General features: G+C 53.3%; 1 protein-coding gene across 2 annotated transcripts in view; it reads left to right on the top strand.

Annotated features, from left to right (window-relative positions):
• The first annotated feature begins 5,395 nt into the window (after positions 1-5,395).
• Positions 5,396-20,388, top strand: part of phf6 (PHD finger protein 6) — a 63,569-nt gene continuing 48,576 nt past the window's right edge. For both annotated transcript variants that reach the window (XM_067997351.1, XM_067997350.1), the window contains exons 1-2: positions 5,396-5,482; positions 11,050-11,090. The gene's annotated coding sequence lies outside the window, so the exon portion shown is untranslated. The remainder of the gene's footprint in view (positions 5,483-11,049; positions 11,091-20,388) is intronic.

The raw sequence follows: 20,388 nt of genomic DNA, 5'->3' as shown, positions 1-20,388 counted from the left end.
GGGAGAGGATTAATATTTGCACCAGGTCTCTGGGAGAGGATTAATATTTGCACCAGGTCTCTGGGAGATTATTAATATTTGCACCGGGTCTCCGGGAGAGGATTAATATTTGCACCGGGTCCCTGGGAGAGGATTAATATTTGCACCAGGTCTCCGGGAGAGGATTAATGTTTGCACCAGGTCACCGGGAGAGTATTAATGTTTGCAGCAGGTCTCCGGGAGAGGATTAATATTTGCACCAGGTCTTCGGGAGAGGATTAATATTTGCACCAGGTCTCCGGGAGAGGGTTAATATTTGCACCAGGTCTCCGGGAGAGGGTTAATATTTGCACCAGGTCCCCAGGAGAGGATTAATATTTGCACCAGGTCTCCCGGAGGGTATTATTATTTGCACCAGCTCTCCGGCAGAGGATTAATACTTGCACCATGTCTCTGGAAGAGGATTAATATTTGCACAGGGTCTCCGGCAGAGGATTAATAATTGCAACAGATCTCTGGGAGAGGATTAATATTTGCACCAGGACTCGGGAGAGGATTAATATTTGCATCATGTCTCCAGGAGAGGATTAATATTAGCATCAGGTATCCGGGAGAGGGTTATTATTTGTACCAGGTCTCCGGATGAATATTAATGTTTGCACCAAGTTTCCAGGACAGGATTTATGTTTGCACCAGGTCTCCGGGAGAGGATTAATGTTTGCACCAGGTCTCTGGGAGGGTATTATTATTTGCACCAGGTCTCCGGCAGAGGATTATTATTTGCACCATGTCTCCGGAAGAGGATTAATATTTTCACAGGGTCTCTGGGAGAGGATTAATAATTGCAACAGGTCTCCAGGAGAGCATTAATGTTTGTACCAGGTCTCCGGAAGGAGATTAATATTCGCACCAGGTCTCCGGCAGAGGATTAATATTAGCACCAGGTATCCGGGAGAGGGTTAATATTTGCACCAGGTCTCCGGGAGAGTATTAATATTTGCACCAGGTCTCCGGGAGAGGACTAAAATTTGCACCAGGTTTCCAGGAGAGGATTAATATTTGCACCAGGTCTCTGGGAGAGGAATAATATTTGCAAGAGGTCCCGGCAGAGAATTAACATTTGCACCAGGTCTCCGGGAGAGTAATAATGTTTGTACCAGGTCTCTGGGAGAGGATTAATGTTTGCACCAGGTCTCCGGAAGAGGATTGATGTTTGCACCAGGTCTCCGGGAGAGGAGTAATATTTGCAGAAGCTCCCAGCCGAGGATTAACATTTGCACCATGTCTTAGGGAGAGGATTCGTATTGGCAACAGGTCTGCCGGAGGGTATTAATATTTACACCTGGTCTCCAAGAGGGTACTAATATTTGGAGCAGGTCTCCGGGAGAGGATTAATATTTGGAGCAGGTCTCCGGGAGAGGATTAATATTTGCACCAGGTCTCTGGGAGAGGATTAATATTTGCACCAGGTCTCTGGGAGATTATTAATATTTGCACCGGGTCTCCGGGAGAGGATTAATATTTGCACCGGGTCCCTGGGAGAGGATTAATATTTGCACCAGGTCTCCGGGAGAGGATTAATGTTTGCACCAGGTCACCGGGAGAGTATTAATGTTTGCAGCAGGTCTCCGGGAGAGGATTAATATTTGCACCAGGTCTTCGGGAGAGGATTAATATTTGCACCAGGTCTCCGGGAGAGGGTTAATATTTGCACCAGGTCTCCGGGAGAGGGTTAATATTTGCACCAGGTCCCCAGGAGAGGATTAATATTTGCACCAGGTCTCCCGGAGGGTATTATTATTTGCACCAGCTCTCCGGCAGAGGATTAATACTTGCACCATGTCTCTGGAAGAGGATTAATATTTGCACAGGGTCTCCGGCAGAGGATTAATAATTGCAACAGATCTCTGGGAGAGGATTAATATTTGCACCAGGACTCGGGAGAGGATTAATATTTGCATCATGTCTCCAGGAGAGGATTAATATTAGCATCAGGTATCCGGGAGAGGGTTATTATTTGTACCAGGTCTCCGGATGAATATTAATGTTTGCACCAAGTTTCCAGGACAGGATTTATGTTTGCACCAGGTCTCCGGGAGAGGATTAATGTTTGCACCAGGTCTCTGGGAGGGTATTATTATTTGCACCAGGTCTCCGGCAGAGGATTATTATTTGCACCATGTCTCCGGAAGAGGATTAATATTTTCACAGGGTCTCTGGGAGAGGATTAATAATTGCAACAGGTCTCCAGGAGAGCATTAATGTTTGTACCAGGTCTCCGGAAGGAGATTAATATTCGCACCAGGTCTCCGGCAGAGGATTAATATTAGCACCAGGTATCCGGGAGAGGGTTAATATTTGCACCAGGTCTCCGGGAGAGTATTAATATTTGCAGAAGGTCTCCGGGAGAGGATTAATATTTGCAAGAGGTCCCGGCAGAGGATTAATATTTGCACCAGGTCTCCGGGAGAGGATTAATGTTTGCACCGGATCTCCGGGAGAGGATTTATGTTTGCACCAGGTCTCTGGAAGTGTATTAATATTTGCATCAGGTCTCCGGGAGAGGATTAATGTTTGCACCAGGTCTCCGTGAGATGATTAATATTTGCACAAGGTCTCCGGGACATGATTAATATTTGCACCAGGTCTCCGAGAGAAGATTAATATTTGCACCAGGTCTCTGGGCGAGGATTAATATTTGCACCAGGTCTCCAGGCGGGTATTAATATTTGCACCAGGTCTCCGGGAGAGTATTCACGTTTGCACAAGGGTTCCGGGAGAGTATTAATGTTTGCACCAGGTCTCCAGGCGGGTATTAATGTTTGCACCAGCTCTCCGGGAGAGCATTAATGTTTGCACCAGATCTCCGGGAGAGTATTAATGCTTGCACCAAGTATCCGGGAGGGGATTAATGTTTGCACCAGGTCTCCGGGAGAGGATTGATGTTTGCACCAGGTCTCCGGGAGAGGATTAATGTTTGCACCAGGTCTCCGGGAGAGGATTAAATGTTTGCACCAGGTCTCCGGAAGATGATTGATGTTTGCACCAGGTCTCCGGGAGAGGATTAATATTTGCAACAGGTTTCTGGGAGAGGATTAATATTTGCACCAGGTCTCCGGGAGAGGATTAATCTTTGCACCAGGTCTCCCGGAGGGTATTATTATTTGCACCAGCTCTCCGGCAGAGGATTAATATTTGCACCATTTGTCCGGAAGAGGATTAATATTTGCACAGGGTCTCCGGCAGAGGATTAATAATTGCAACAGATCTCTGAGAGAGGATTAATATTTGCACCAGGACTCGGGAGAGGATTAATATTTGCATCATGTCTCCAGGAGAGGATTAATATTAGCATCAGGTATCCGGGAGAGGGTTATTATTTGTACCAGGTCTCCGGATGAATATTAATGTTTGCACCAAGTTTCCAGGACAGGATTTATGTTTGCACCAGGTCTCCGGGAGAGGATTAATGTTTGCACCAGGTCTCTGGGAGGGTATTATTATTTGCACCAGGTCTCCGGCAGAGGATTATTATTTGCACCATGTCTCCGGAAGAGGATTAATATTTTCACAGGGTCTCCGGGAGAGGATTAATATTTGCATCAGATCTCCGGGAGAGGAGTAATGTTTGCACCAGATATCCGGGAGAGTATTAATGTTTGCACCAGGTCCCCGGGAGAGGATTAGTGTTTGCACCAGGTCTCCGGGAGAGGATTAATATTTGCACCAGGTCTCCGGGAGAGTATTAATGTTTGCACCAGGTCCCCGGGAGAGGATTAATGTTTGCACCAGATCTCCGGGAGAGGATTAATATGTGCACCAGGTCTCCGGGAGAGGAGTAATATTTGCAGAAGCTCCCAGCAGAGGATTAACATTTGCACCATGTCTTAGGGAGAGGATTCGTATTGGCAACAGGTCTGCCGGAGGGTATTAATATTTACACCTGGTCTCCAAGAGGGTACTAATATTTGGAGCAGGTCTCCGGGAGAGGATTAATATTTGGAGCAGGTCTCCGGGAGAGGATTAATATTTGCACCAGGTCTCCGGGAGAGGATTAATATTTGCACCAGGTCTCCGGGAGAGGATTAATATTTGCACCAGGTCTCCGGGAGAGGGTTAATATTTGCACCAGGTCTCCGGGAGAGGGTTAATATTTGCACCAGGTCCCCGGGAGAGGATTAATATTTGCCCCACGTCTCCGGGACAGGATTAATATTTGCACCAGGTCTCCGGGAGAGGATTAATATTTGCACCAGGTCCCCGGGAGAGGATTAATATTTGCACCAGGTCTCCGGGAGAGGATTAATATTTGCACCAGGTCTCCGTGAGAGGGTTAATATTTGCACCAGGTCTCCGGGAGAGGGTTAATATTTGAACCAGGTCCCCGGGAGTGGATTAATATATGCACCAGGTCCCCGGGAGAGGATTAATATTTGCACCAGGCCTCTGGGAGAGGATTAATATTTGCACCAGGTCCCCGGGAGAGGATTAATATTTGCACCAGGTCCCTGGAAGAGGATTAATATTTGCACCAGGTCCCCGGGAGAGGATTAATATTTGCACCAGGCCTCTGGGAGAGCATTAATATTTGCACCAGGTCCCCGGGAGAGGATTAATATTTGCACCAGGTCCCCGGGAGAGGATTAATATTTGCACCAGGTCCCCGGGAGAGGATTAATATTTGCACCAGGTCCCCGGGAGAGGATTAATATTTGCACCAGGTCCCCGGGAGAGGGTTAATATTTGCACCAGGTCCCCGGGAGAGGGTTAATATTTGCAAACTGTTCTGAGCTGCAAGGGCCAAGAGTTTTGAAAGTACGAATTTGACAAAGTTGCTGTTTGGCTCACACACACAACTCGGTCTTGGAACGCGTCCTGACGTCACTGGGACATGATGTCATGGTGACGCAGCCTTGCAGATGATGTCATGGTGACGCAGGCCGGCACATGGCTCCGCACCATTTGAATGTAACAGGAGCGGCCGCCTTTAACCAGCCGCCAGCGCCAGAACAGAATGTGCGGGGCGGCGATGCCGGGTTTTAATCACCCGGAACACAGGGGCCGGTGGGTGCCGTCGTTTGCATCTGAGTGACAGGGCCCGGGAGGGAACGGGTCTCCACTGACTGCACATACCACAGCCATTAGAATGTGGGTTAAAGCCCGTCACGGCCGTTGTGTGACTTGGATTTCCAGACACACAGCCCCCATTCTGCCGCTTTACTCACAGGACGATGCCGGAAGCCGGAACTCTCCTCAAATCTCCGCCCGACTGAAGATGTGCGCTCGCGCAAAGGGCGTGCGGTGACTGGCGCCAGAACGGACCAATCAGGAGGGGCGGAGAGGCCCTGTGTGCGCGCCCGCAGGGGGCGGGTCCGAGCCTTCCCGCGCGCTGAACGTGGTGACGTCAGCAGCTTCAGGGGTGCGTCCGGCGTGAGCCACCGCGTGCGTGCGCAGCCTGGGTCCGGGGAAGTGAGCGCGACACCGGGCGCGGGCGGATCGGGTGGTAAGTGCCGCAGTTTCCCGCTCCCCGAGAGCGCCCGCCCACCCGGCCCCGGTCCCGGCCCGAGAGCGCCCGCCCGCCCGCCCGGCCCCGGCCCCGGTCCCGGCCCGAGAGCGCCCGCCCGCCCGCCCACCCGGCCCCGGTCCCGGCCCGAGAGCGCCCGCCCGCCCAGCCGGCCCCGGTCCCGGCCCGAGAGCGCCCGCCCGCCCGGTCCCGGCCCGAGAGCGCCCGCCCGCCCGGCCCCGGTCCCGGCCCGAGAGCGCCCGCCCGCCCGGCCCCGGTCCCGGCCCGAGAGCGCCCGCCCGCCCGGCCCCGGTCCCGGCCCGAGAGCGCCCGCCCGCCCGGCCCCGGTCCCGGCCCGAGAGCGCCCGGTCCCGGCCCGAGAGCGCCCGCCCGCCCGGCCCCGGTCCCGGCCCGAGAGCGCCCGCCCGCCCGGCCCCGGTCCCGGCCCGAGAGCGCCCGCCCGCCCGGCCCCGGCCCGAGAGCGCCCGCCCGCCCGGCCCCGGTCCCGGCCCGAGAGCGCCCGCCCGCCCGGCCCCGGCCCGAGAGCGCCCGCCCGCCCGGCCCGAGAGCGCCCGCCCGCCCGGTCCCGGCCCGAGAGCGCCCGCCCGCCCGGCCCGAGAGCGCCCGCCCGCCCGGCCCGAGAGCGCCCGCCCGCCCGGCCCCGGTCCCGGCCCGAGAGCGCCCGCCCGCACGGCCCCGGTCCCGGCCCGAGAGCGCCCGCCCGCACGGCCCCGGTCCCGGCCCGAGAGCGCCCGCCCGGCCCCGGTCCCGGCCCGAGAGCGCCCGCCCGCACGGCCCCGGTCCCGGCCCGAGAGCGCCCGCCCGCCCGGCCCCGGTCCCGGCCCGAGAGCGCCCGCCCGCCCGGCCCCGGTCCCGGCCCGAGAGCGCCCGCCCGCCCGGCCCCGGTCCCGGCCCGAGAGCGCCCGCCCGCCCGGCCCCGGTCCCGGCCCGAGAGCGCCCGCCCGCCCGGCCCCGGTCCCGGCCCGAGAGCGCCCGCCCGCCCGGCCCCGGTCCCGGCCCGAGAGCGCCCGCCCGCCCGGCCCCGGTCCCGGCCCGAGAGCGCCCGCCCGCCCGGCCCCGGTCCCGGCCCGAGAGCGCCCGCCCGCCCGGCCCCGGTCCCGGCCCGAGAGCGCCCGCCCGCCCGGTCCCGGCCCGAGAGCGCCCGCCCGCCCGGTCCCGGCCCGAGAGCGCCCGCCCGCCCGGTCCCGGCCCGAGAGCGCCCGCCCGCCCGGTCCCGGCCCGAGAGCGCCCGCCCGCCCGGCCCCGGCCCGAGAGCGCCCGCCCGCCCGGCCCCGGTCCCGGCCCGAGAGCGCCCGCCCGCCCGGCCCCGGTCCCGGCCCGAGAGCGCCCGCCCGCCCGGCCCCGGTCCCGGCCCGAGAGCGCCCGCCCGCCCGGCCCCGGTCCCGGCCCGAGAGCGCCCGCCCGCCCGGCCCCGGTCCCGGCCCGAGAGCGCCCGCCCGCCCGGCCCCGGTCCCGGCCCGAGAGCGCCCGCCCGCCCGGCCCCGGTCCCGGCCCGAGAGCGCCCGCCCGCCCGGCCCCGGTCCCGGCCCGAGAGCGCCCGCCCGCCCGGCCCCGGTCCCGGCCCGAGAGCGCCCGCCCGCCCGGCCCCGGTCCCGGCCCGAGAGCGCCCGCCCGCCCGGCCCCGGTCCCGGCCCGAGAGCGCCCGCCCGCCCGGCCCCGGTCCCGGCCCGAGAGCGCCCGCCCGCCCGGCCCCGGTCCCGGCCCGAGAGCGCCCGCCCGCCCGGCCCCGGTCCCGGCCCGAGAGCGCCCGCCCGCCCGGCCCCGGTCCCGGCCCGAGAGCGCCCGCCCGCCCGGCCCCGGTCCCGGCCCGAGAGCGCCCGCCCGCCCGGCCCCGGTCCCGGCCCGAGAGCGCCCGCCCGCCCGGCCCCGGTCCCGGCCCGAGAGCGCCCGCCCGCCCGGCCCCGGTCCCGGCCCGAGAGCGCCCGCCCGCCCGGCCCCGGTCCCGGCCCGAGAGCGCCCGCCCGCCCGGCCCCGGTCCCGGCCCGAGAGCGCCCGCCCGCCCGGCCCCGGTCCCGGCCCGAGAGCGCCCGGCCCCGGTCCCGGCCCGAGAGCGCCCGCCCGCCCGGCCCCGGTCCCGGCCCGAGAGCGCCCGCCCGCCCGGCCCCGGTCCCGGCCCGAGAGCGCCCGCCCGCCCGGCCCCGGTCCCGGCCCGAGAGCGCCCGCCCGCCCGGCCCCGGTCCCGGCCCGAGAGCGCCCGCCCGCCCGGCCCCGGTCCCGGCCCGAGAGCGCCCGCCCGCCCGGCCCCGGTCCCGGCCCGAGAGCGCCCGCCCGGCCCCGGTCCCGGCCCGAGAGCGCCCGCCCGGCCCCGGTCCCGGCCCGAGAGCGCCCGCCCGCCCGGCCCCGGTCCCGGCCCGAGAGCGCCCGCCCGCCCGGCCCCGGTCCCGGCCCGAGAGCGCCCGCCCGCCCGGCCCCGGTCCCGGCCCGAGAGCGCCCGCCCGCCCGGCCCCGGTCCCGGCCCGAGAGCGCCCGCCCGCCCGGCCCCGGTCCCGGCCCGAGAGCGCCCGCCCGCCCGGCCCCGGTCCCGGCCCGAGAGCGCCCGGCCCCGGTCCCGGCCCGAGAGCGCCCGGCCCCGGTCCCGGCCCGAGAGCGCCCGGCCCCGGTCCCGGCCCGAGAGCGCCCGGCCCCGGTCCCGGCCCGAGAGCGCCCGGCCCCGGTCCCGGCCCGAGAGCGCCCGGCCCCGGTCCCGGCCCGAGAGCGCCCGGCCCCGGTCCCGGCCCGAGAGCGCCCGGCCCCGGTCCCGGCCCGAGAGCGCCCGGCCCCGGTCCCGGCCCGAGAGCGCCCGCCCGGTCCCGGCCCGAGAGCGCCCGCCCGGTCCCGGCCCGAGAGCGCCCGCCCGGTCCCGGCCCGAGAGCGCCCGCCCGGTCCCGGCCCGAGAGCGCCCGGCCCGAGAGCGCCCGGCCCGAGAGCGCCCGGCCCGAGAGCGCCCGCCCGGCCCCGGCCCGAGAGCGCCCGCCCGGCCCCGGCCCGAGAGCGCCCGGCCCGAGAGCGCCCGCCCGGCCCCGGCCCGAGAGCGCCCGCCCGGCCCCGGCCCGAGAGCGCCCGCCCGGCCCCGGCCCGAGAGCGCCCGCCCGGCCCCGGCCCGAGAGCGCCCGCCCGGCCCCGGCCCGAGAGCGCCCGCCCGGCCCCGGCCCGAGAGCGCCCGCCCGGCCCCGGCCCGAGAGCGCCCGCCCGGCCCCGGCCCGAGAGCGCCCGCCCGGCCCCGGCCCGAGAGCGCCCGCCCGGCCCCGGCCCGAGAGCGCCCGCCCGGCCCCGGCCCGAGAGCGCCCGCCCGGCCCCGGCCCGAGAGCGCCCGCCCGGCCCCGGCCCGAGAGCGCCCGCCCGGCCCCGGCCCGAGAGCGCCCGGCCCCGGCCCGAGAGCGCCCGCCTCTCTGTTTTAAAATTCTCATCCTTGTTTTCAAATCCCTCCCTATCACCTCCTACAACCCTCTGCAATCTCTGCACTCCTGCAATTCTGGCATTTCGCACATCCCTGATTTTAATCACTCCATCATTGGCAGCCGTGCCTTCAGCTGCCTAGGCCCTAAGCTCTGGAATTCCCTCCCTAAACCTCTCCTCACTACCCTTCTCCTTTAAGACGCTTCTTAAAACCCCCCTCTTTGACCAAGCTTTTGGTCACCTGTCCTAATATCTCCTTCTGTGGCTCAGTGCCATTTTTGTCTGATAACACTGCCGTGAAGCACAATGGGACGTTTTACTATGTTAAAGGCGCTATATAAATGCAAGTTGTTATTTATCCAGTTCCCTTTTGAAAGTTATTATTGAATCTGCTTCCACCGCCCTTTCAGGCAGCGCATTCCAGATCATAACAACTCGTTTTTTAAAAAAAATTATCCTCATCTCGCCTCTGGTTCTTTTGCCAATTACCTTAAATCTCTGTCACCTGGTTACCCACCCTCCTGCCACTGGAAACAGTTTCTCCCTTATTCTATCAAAACCATCATAATTTTGAACACCTCTATTAAATCTCCCCTTAAGCTCTGGTCTGAGGAGAACAACCCCAGCTTCTCCAGTCTCTCCACATAACTGAAGTTCCTCATCCCTGGCACCATTCTAGTAAATCTCTTCTGCACCCTCTCTAAAACCTTGACATCCTAAAGTGTGGTGCCCAGAATTGGACACAATACTCCAGCTGGGGCCTAACCAGTAGTTTTATAAAGATTTAGCTTAACTTCCTTGCTTTTGTACTCTAAGCCTCTATTCATAAAGCCAAGGATCCCGTATGGTTTTATAACAGCCATCTTAACTTGTCCTGCCACCTTCAAAGATTTGTGTACATAAACCCCCGGATCTCTCTCTTTCTGCACCTCTAAAATTGTACCATTTAGTTTATATTGCCTCTCCTCGTTCTTCCTTCCAAAATGCATCACTTTGCACCTCTCTGTATTAAGTTTAATCTGCCGTGAGTCTGCCCGTTTCACCAGTCTGTCCATGTAATTTGGTCCACTTTAAAGGAATTGAAGTGTGAAATGGATAGTGGACAGTTGGATTTATTGGAATGTGATTTATAATGTTTAATAAATATGAAAGTCATTATGTATGTAGTGAATAAATGTATATCATTTCACAATATTCCACCTCTCTCAGCAGTATATTGTGCTTTTATAATGTCACAGCCAGGACAACTTGGATTTATATAGTGCCTTTAAATGTGAAACGCTCCAGTGTTCTTCACATAGATGTAATCAGGCAAAATATCTCAGTAGCAAATCTTAACTCCATGGCTTCCTTCTGTTGAGCTGCATTAGGCTGGTGCTAACATTAATGTGCCAAGAATGTTGGTACCTGGGTTCATGTCAATAGTTCAGTTGAAGGTGGCTGTCCTCCACTGGGAGGAACCATCTGAGCAGAGTCAACCGAGTTAGTGCAAAAAATGCAGAAAAGCTGTCATAGGCAGGTAATGGCAGCACCTACTTGGTCCCTTGGCAATGGTACTACTCTCTCAACTGGGGCATAGTATATTTGCACCAAGTATGTTTTATGGTTGTCTGTTTAGTATGATTTCCTCCACAGTTATCCACATGCAATACATGTATATAACAAAGGCCCAAAGGCTTTGCATAAGTGAAGTTGTGATTTTATTTGTATTTCACTTCCAGAAGAAGAGAAACTGAAAATATTCAAGAGGTGGATTAAAGTGCCATCCAGGTTATAACATTTCATGTGTTGCACACAGATTAACCAGCTGGTCCACAATGAATAACTACCTCTTTCCAGTTTTCTCCACTTCTGACATGAAGGCTGTGACTTAGAATCAAAGAGTTTACAGCACAGAAGGAGGCCAGTTGTGGCTGTGCTGGCTCTCTGAAGGAGCTATCCACTTAGTCCTTTTCTCTATACCATTTACTGAGGACACATTACTACTGAGCCCAATTCTGATGTTCATGTGAGAATGCTGATACTAATTGTAATGCTGCAGTGCTGCCCCAAATATCAGCTAACGAAGTGCACACATGGTCGCATCCTTTGTGACCTTCCTGATGCTATGGCTTACTTCAGTGCACCATTGGTGATTTATTTTAAAGTAACTTTTATTTGTTTTCTTCCAGCTGAAAAGAGGTAACTTCTATTTGCTATACTTAACCAGTGGGTAAGTAATGCTGTTAAGTTTTACAGGTTTATAAGCTGTCATGGTTGGCATGAGTAAGAATGTCCACCATTTGTATGAAAGGATTGCTGAGGTAAATGTGAATGGGATTGTGTGTCAGTGCCCTGAGATGTAGCCTGTAGGCAGGATGTTCTGTAACTGTGACCTGATTCTTTGGGTAGAGCGTTGGATGTTGATGGAACAGAGGTCTGTTTCAGCAGAAACTACAGGCTGGTCTGGTTAGACCCGTACTGTGTACGTTTCCTGAAGTCTTGTTCAAATGGAAAGTGACTACTGATAAACATGACACTCTTTCATTAAATGAAGTTCTCCAGTAGCCAACTAATCGGATGGGCATGTTTGCTTATTTCAAATAGTGAGCCATTAAATTTGCTTCTGTACACATGCTGCACATGGATAATAACTAGTGGACATGTTCAGTTTTGGTTCATTTCACTCATTTATATAGCACCTTATGTTGAAACATCTTAGAAGGTGCTTCACAATGAATTACATTTTTGAAGTATACAGACTGTGGTTGTGTAACTTGTAATTCTGATTAAATACTCCATTCCCTGCCCAGAGTGATTGAGTATAATTGTATTTTACTACACTTGTTCTTTTTTCACCAGTGGAGATGGGGAGGGGGTCCTTTCATGACATATTTCAGACTGAATTTATTAGTATATTGTGTCCTTAAAGTAACTCGAGTAAAGTTGGTGTTACATCTAGTAATCAGTTATTTGAGCGAAGCAAATACATTCTGAGCATTTCTGGGCTTGTACAAACGTAGAATGTTACAGCACAGAAACAGGTCTTCAGTCTGTGCCCATGTTTTCCTCCCCATGCTCCACCTACTCCAATCCCACTGTCCTCACTCCTTATACTTTTAATATTTTTTTTTAAGCAATTATCTAAGTCCCTTCTCGAAAAATTTGTGGACTCTGCTTCAACAATGGTTTGGTGGCAAACAATTAGAACCAACCTATTGTACAAAAATTGCTTTGAATTTGAAATAGCATATATTTCACACATTTCTACCTCTGCCAGTATAAGTGACTCAAAAATGAAAAAAACATAGTAATTGTGTGGAGTGCTTTGAGCCATTTTGATGTAATAGGCACTGTATAAATGTATAATTTTATATTTGATGTAACTATTTGCTCTCTGATGGACACACCTTGATGGAGTTAGATGAAGGTTGGGAGGAGATTCGTGTGGAGCATAAACACTGGTGTGGACCTGTTGGGCCAAATGGCCTGTTTCTGTGCTGTGTATTCTATGTAATTCTTCTGTTTGTTCCTGGTGGTGTTTTTGTCTAATATTCAGGTAGAGGTTTTTTAATCTGACAAAAGATCTCTACTATAATGCCCTGTCACAGTGTAATATTCCGGGTTGGTCTGAATACTAAACATTCATTACAGAATTGAGTAAATATTACCAGAATATGTGGAAAATGTATGAATACTGACATTTTGCTTTGGTGTTCTTACAGTTTAAAAAATATATAATATCATATATCTCCGGGAAACCGTGATAGCCCATTACTCATGATCATCCCAGCTAACTAGCAACGCAGCCTCTCACTGGAAACAGAGATTTTCTTTCAGGAACTTGCCAGGCTCCCCTGTAAAGGATGGCAGCCAACTCACCCTTCGTTTCAGTTCTCTGTCCCAGAGGGCTATGCCTCTCTCTGAAGGTGTCAGGCCGTGGCTCAGTCGGTTGCACTCTCTCGCCTCTGAGTCATAGAAGGTTACAGCACAGAAGGAGGCCATTCGGCCCATCGAGTCCGCGGCAGCTCTGAGTGTGCAGTCCAGCAAGTCCCACTGCCCCACCCTATCCCCGTAGCCGTGCACATTTTTTCCTTTCAAGTACTTATCCAGTTCCCTTTTGAAGGCTATGATTGAATCTGCCTCCATCACTCCCTCAGGCAATGCATTCCAGATCCTAACCACTCGCTGTGCAAAAAGGTTTTTCCTCAAATCACCTTTGGCAAAAGAATCAATCACCTTAAATCTATGCCGTCTGGTTCTTGACCCTTCCGCCAATGGGAACAGTTTCTCTCTATTTACTCTGTCTTGATCCTTCATGATTCTGAATACCTCTATCAAATCTTCGCTCAACCTTTTCTGTTCTAAGGAGAACAATCCCAGCCTCTCCAGTCTATCCACGTAATTTAAGTCCCTCATCCCTGGAATCATTCTAGTAAATCTCCTCTGCACCCTCTCTCTAAGGCCTTCATATACTTCCTAAAGTGCAGTGCCCAGAACTGGACACAGTACTCCAGTTGTGGCCGAACCAGTGTTTTATAAAGGTTCCTCATGACTTCCTTGCTTTTGTACTCTATGCCTCTATTTATAAAGCTCAGGATCCCGGTATGCTTTCTCAACCTGCCCTGCCACCTTCAACAATTTGTGCACATATACCCCCAGATCCCTCTGTTCCTCCACCCCTTTTAGAATTGTGCCCTATAGTTTATATTGTCTCTCCTCATCACCTCACATTTTTCCATGTTAAATTTCATCTGCCACGTGTCCGCCCATGCCACCAGAGTGTCTATATCCTCTTGAAGTTTATCGCTATCCTCCTCGCTGTTCACTACCTTTCCAAGTATTGTGTCATCTGCAAATTTTGAAATTGTGCCCTGTACCCCCAAGTCCAAGTCATTAATATATATCAAGTAAAGCAGTGGTCCCAGCACTGACCCCTGGGGAACACCACTGCACACTCCTCCAGTCTGAAAAACAACTGCTCACCACTGCCCTCTGTTTCCTGTCATTTAGCCAATTCTGTATCCATGTTGCTATTGCCCCCTTTATTCCATGGACCGCAATCTTAATAGCAGCCTACCATGTGGCACTTTATCAAACGCTTTTTGAAAATCCATATACACCACAGCAACTGCATTGCCCTCATCGACCCTCTCTGTTACCTCATCAAAAAATGCTCTCAAGTTGTTTAAACACGATTTGCCTTTAACAAATCCGTGCTGTCTTTCCCTAATCAATCCACACTCATCCAAGTGACTTTATTCCGTCCCGGATTATCATTTCCAAAAGTTTCCCCACCACCGAGGTTAAACTGACTGGCCTGTACTTGCTGGGTTTACCTTTACACTTTTTTTGATCAAGGCAGTAACATTTGCAAATCTCCAGTCCTCTGGCACTGCCCCCATATCCAAAGATATCTGGAAGATTATGGCCAATACCTCTGCAATTTCCCCCCTTCCCTCAGCATCTTAGGGTGCATCCCATCTGGACCAGGTGACTTATCTATCTGAAGTACAGCCAGCCTTTCAAGTACCTCTTCTTTCTCAATTTTTAGCCCATCCAGTTTCTTAACTATATCTTCCTTTACTGAGACTCTGGCAGCATCTTCTTCCTTGGTAAAAACTGATGCAAAGTACTCACTTAATACCTCAACCATGTTCACTGCCTCTATGAGCAGATCTCCTTTATGGTCCCTAATCGGCCCCACCCCTCCTTACTGTTAACATGTCTGTAGATGACTTTTGGATTCCCTTTTATGTTGGTCGCTAGTCTATTCTCATACTCTCTTTGCCCCTCTTATTTCCTTTTTCACTTCCCCTCTGAACTTTCTAGATTCTGCCTGGTTCTCACTTGTCAGATGGTCGTGGTTTGAAGTCCCCACTCCAGGGATTTAAGCACAGATTTCAGGTGATTGGCAAAAGACCCAGAGGCGACATGGGGAAACGTGAGTTGTTCTGATCTGGAATGCACTGCCTGAAAGGGCGATGGAAGCAGCTTCCCAATAATAACTTTCAAAAGGGAATTGGATAAATACTTGAAAGGAAAAAATTTGCAGGGCTATGGGGAAAAAGCAGGGGAAGGCACGATGGGCCGAATGGCAGCCTCCTGTGCTGTAACATACTATACTATGATTATCCTGGGCAACAAAAAAAAACAAAACCACTTTCAAGTTCTAAGGTACTCCCACCTCTGAGTTAGTAGGTTGTGGGTACAAGCCCTCTTTCAGGAGTTGAGTACATAATCTAGGCCAACACCCCTGTCCAGTATTTAACAGGAGCTTCATTGTTAGAGGTCCCATCCTTTGGATGAGATACTAAACCAAGATCCCGTTTACTGTTCCAATGGTTCGGGTGTTAAATATCCTACGGCATTCTTTGAAGAAGAGCAGGGAGTTTGCACAGTATCCTGGCCAATATTCCTCCCTCAACCAATAGCATCTAAAAGAACAGAATAATTGGTGATTCATCTCATCGCTGTTTGTGTGAAGTGCTTTGAGACATTTTGATGTGATATGGTGCTATAAATCTAAATGCAAGTAGTATAGTACATGTATTTTACTCACTTCGATTCAGGAAGGCAGCAAGTGAGTGAGACTGCTGAAGTCTTTTGCAATTGCTTGCCTCTAATGGTACTTTAAGATTGGTTGGCAGGTGGTGTGCTGGTAGCGAAATAAGACTGTTATTCCAGAACTGGAATGTTCTGCTATCGCTGTGCTCTCTGCCATTACCTAGCGACCCAGCCAATAAATGACAAGGCCAGGGCGCTCGGATTAGGCTGCTCACAAGAGCAACTGTGGTGCTGCTCGCAGATGGAAACACACTTCTGACCACCCGTGACTCTTCCGATGCCCTCCGCCACTTTAACAGTTTCCAGTTCCCCGGCCTTAACCGTCTCCTTTTCAGCATGGATGACCAGTCCCTCGACACCTCCATCCCCCACCAGGACGGCCTGTGGGCCCCCCGCTTCTTCCTTGAACGGAGGCCCAACCAGTGCCCATCCACCACCAACCTCCTCCGCCTGGCTGAACTTGGTCTTGCGTTGAACAACTCCTCCTTTGACTCCACTCACTTCCTCCAAATAAAAGGTGTTGCTGTGGGAATCTCTACTGGTCCCTGTGCCTGCTATTTTGTGGGATAGAATCATAGAAAGATTACAGCATTCGGCCCATTGAGCACCGGCTCCATGCAAGAGCAATCCAGCTAGTCCCACTCCCCCGCCCTAGCCCTGCAAATTTTTTCTTTTCAAGTACTTACCCAGTTCCCTTTTGAAGGCCATGATTGAATCTGCCTCCACCACCCACTCAGGCAGCGCATTCCAGATCCTAACCACTCGCTGTGTAAAAAAGATTTTCCTCACGTCACCTTTGCTGCTTTTGCCAATCACCTTAAATTTATGTCCTCTGATCTTTGGCCCTTCTGCCAATGGGAACAGTTTCTCTCTATCTACTCTGTCTGGACTCTTCATGATTTTGAATACCTATCAAATCTCCTTGCAACTGTCTCTGATCCAAGGAGAACAACCCTCCAGTCTATCCACGTAACTAAAGTCCCTCATCTCTGGAATCATTCTAGTAAATCTCTTCTGCACCCTCTCTAAGGCCTTCACATCTTTCCTAAAGTGCGGTGCCCAGAACTGGGCACAATACTCCGGTTGTGGCCGAACCAGTGTTTTATAAAGATTCATCATGACTTCCTTGCCTGTGTAATCTATGCCTCTATTTATAAAGCCCAGGATCCCGTATGCTTTTTTTAACCGCTTTCTCAATCTGCCCTGTCACCTTCAACTTGCGCACATATACCCCCAGATCTCTGTTCCTGTATCCCTTTTAGAATTGTGTCCTCTAGTTTATATTGCCTCTCCTCGTTCTTCCTAACAAAATGTATCACTTTGCATTTTTCTGCATTAAATTTCATCTGCCATGTGTCCGCAGATGCCATCTGTCTGTGTCCTCTTGAAGTCTATCACTATCCTCCTCGCTGTTTACCACCCTTGCAAGTTTTGTGTTATCTGCAAATTTCGAAATTGTGCCCTGTACACCAAGTCCAAGTCATTAATATATATCAAGAAAAGCTGTCCCCTGGGGAACACCACTATACACCTCCCTCCAGTCCGAAAAACAACCGTTCACAGATACATGGAACATTCCTTGTTTCAGTCCTACTCAGGCACCCTCCCTTACCTCTTTTTCCGGAACATTGATGACTGTATTGGTGGCATTTCCTGCTCTCGCCTTGAACTGGAAAATTTCAGCAACTTTGCTTCCAATTTCCACCCTTCCCTCGCCTTCATATGGTCCATCTCCGACTCTTCCCTTCCCTTCCTCGACTTCTCTATCTCCATTTCTGGGGATAGGCTGTCAACCAATATCTATCATAAGCCCATTGGCTCCCACAGCCACCTGGATTACACTTCCTCCCGCCCCGCTTCCTGTAAGGACTCTATTTCCTTCTCCCAGTTTCTCCGTCGCATCTGTTCTGACGATGCCACATTTCACACCAGTGCTTTAGATTTTTAAAAATTCGTTCATGGGATGTGGGCGTCGCTGGTGAGGCCGGCATTTATTGCCCATCCCTAATTGCCCTTGAGAAGGTGGTGGTGAGCCGCCGCCTTGAACCGCTGCAGTCCGTGTGGTGAAGGTTCTCCCACAGTGCTGTTAGGAAGGAAGTTCCAGGATTTTGACCCAGCGACGATGAAGGAACAGCGATATATTTCCAAGTCGGGATGGTGTGAGACTTGGAGGGGAACGTGCAGGTGGTGTTATTCCCATGTACCTGCTGCTCTTGTCCTTCTAGGTGGTAGAGGTCGCGGGTTTGGGAGGTGCTGTCGAAGAAGCCTTGGCGAGTTGCTGCAGTGCATCCTGTGGATGGTACACACTGCAGCCACTGTGCGCCGGAGGTGAAGGGAGTGAATGTTTTTCCTCAACTGAGGATTTCCCTCCACTGTAGTTGACAGGGCCCTCGACTGTCCTATTTCCCGCACTTCTGCCCTCACCCCTTCCCTCCCAGAATCATGATCGGGCTCACCTTCCACCCCACCACCCTCCATGTTCAACGTATCATCCTCTGCCATTTCTGCCACCTCTAGTGCGGTGCCGCCACCATCACATCTTCCCCTCCCTTCCCCTTTCACATTCCGAAGGGACAGCTCCATCCACGCCATCCTGGTCACCCCCAAAACCAGCTCTCCTCCCCACGGCACCTTCCTGTGCAAGCACAGGAGATGCAACCCCTGCCCCTTCACCTCCTCCCTTCCCACTGTCCAGGGCCCCTAGCACTCCTTCCAGGTGAAACTTGTACTACTTTCAATTTAGTATACTGTATTAGCTGCTCACAATGCAGTCTCCTCTACATTGGGGAGACCAAATGCAAATTGGGTGATCGCTTTGCTGAACACCTACACAAGCGTGACCCTGACCTGCCGGTCGTTTGCCATTTTAATTCCCCGTCCCACTCCCACTCTGACCTCTCTGTCCTCTGCCTCTTGCACTGTTCCAATGAAGCTCAATGTAAGCTTGAGGAACAGCACCTCATCCTTCGTTTAGGCACTTTACAACCTTCCGGACTCAACATTGATTTCAATAACTTCAGACCATCACCACTGCTCCCTTTTTTTGATTTATTGGACTGCATGAGCTGGTTATGGTTCTGCTGTATGGTTCTACTCTAGACTGACCTTTAGTTTCTTAACTTGCCCCATTACCACCCTCCTTGCCTCGCACCATCATCCCTTTGGTCATTTAATCACTCCTGCACTCAACCCTATCACAGACCTTCCCTTTTGTTCTTTCCATCCCTCCGCTCCCCCTGGCTCTGTACTTGCTTAAAAACTTTAACTCTTTAACATCTTCCAGATCTGACGAAAGGTCTTCGACCTGAAACGTTAACTGTTTCTTTCTCCACAGATGCTGCCTGACTTGCTGAGCTTCTCCAGCATTTTTTGTTTTTACCTCTGACCACTTTATGGGCAAAGAACAAAAATTTAGTGAGCAGGGGAGAGAAAGGACCAGTGTGATTTTGGGGGGAGGGATGTGTGAGGCAGGGCAGGGGGGTGAAAGTGCAAGAGAAGGGTTTTTAGGAGAAGGCAACGTGAGGTCTTTAGAAAGGCAATCCAGGGGGCAGGGGCATAGCAAGTTATCCAGATGGGAATTTGCGAACTGTTTATGTTTAAAATACTGTGCGCAATTTCCTCTTTCTCTTTTTACTTCTTCTCACTATCTAAAATGAGCAATCCAGTTCAGTTCAGAGGATGGCGAATACAAAGCAGCATCACTAATACAATAGAAATTAAAACGTGAATGCTGTAAATATGAAACAAGATGGAAGTCGCACTAGAAATATTAACCTATTTTTCTATTGCTGACTAACCTCTGTACTTCCAGGATTTTCTATTTTTATCCCACTTAATACATCCTATGCTCCGATAACAGCAGCTGCCCTAATAGCACGGTAAAATGGCACGACCAATTCTTATTGCCAAAAAAGTGACTTTTTTTTTTGCAATGTGCGGTTCCTAATGTGAGAATACATTAAATGCCTTTCAATATTGTGTGCGCTATTTTTGGGGGAAAATTACTATACTCTCTAAGAACATAAGAAATAGGAGCAGGAATAGGGCTTCAGATTTCTGGGGCATTGGGACCAGTTCTGGGGCAGGAGGGATGTGTTAAAGATGGACCGGGTTGCACCTCAACAGAGCTGGGACCAGTGTCCTCGTGGGGAGGTTAACTAGTGCTGTGAGGGAGGGTTTAAACTAATTTGGCAGGGGGGTGGGCACTAGGAGGAAAGAGAGGAGAAACAAGGTGCACAGAGGACTGGGAGGGACAAGTAGCACTAGAGTAAAGAGCAGTTCAAAAATATGAGGGATCAGACAGGGCAAATGCAAGGCAGTCTATGATGAGATTGGAGTGCATGTGCGTAAATGCACATAGTGTGGTAAATAAGGTTGGTGAGCTGCAGGCTCAAGTGCCACATGGGGGTCCTAGTGCAAGAAAATCAAAAGGTTAGTATGCAGGTGCAGCAGGTGATCAAGAAGGCCAACAGAATGTTGGCTTTTATTGCTAGGGGGATAGAATATAAAAACAGGGAGGTATTGCTGCAGTTATATAAGGTATTGGTGAGACCGCACCTGGAATACTGCATACAGTTTTGGTGTCCATACTTAAGAAAAGACATACTTGCTCTCGAGGCAGTACAAAGAAGGTTCACTCGGTTAATCCCGGGGATGAGGGGGCGGACATATGAGGAGAGGTTGAGTAGATTGGGACTCTACTCATTGGCGTTCAGAAGAATGAGAGGCGATCTTATTGAAACATATAAGATTGTGAAGGGGCTTGATCGGGTGGATGCGGTAAGGATGTTCCCAATGATGGGTGAAACTAGAACTAGGGGGCATAATCTTAGAATAAGGGGCTGCTCTTTCAAAACTGAGATGAGGAGAAACTTCTTCACTCAGAGGGTAGTAGGTCTGTGGAATTTGCTGCCCCAGGAAGCTGTGGAAGCTACATCATTAAATAAATTTAAAACAGAAATAGA

This window comes from Heptranchias perlo, chromosome 15, assembly GCF_035084215.1.
Source record: "Heptranchias perlo isolate sHepPer1 chromosome 15, sHepPer1.hap1, whole genome shotgun sequence".
Lineage (NCBI taxonomy): Eukaryota > Metazoa > Chordata > Chondrichthyes > Hexanchiformes > Hexanchidae > Heptranchias > Heptranchias perlo.
Note: the sequence above shows the minus strand (reverse complement) of the source record. Positions and strands in the feature narration are given on the sequence as shown.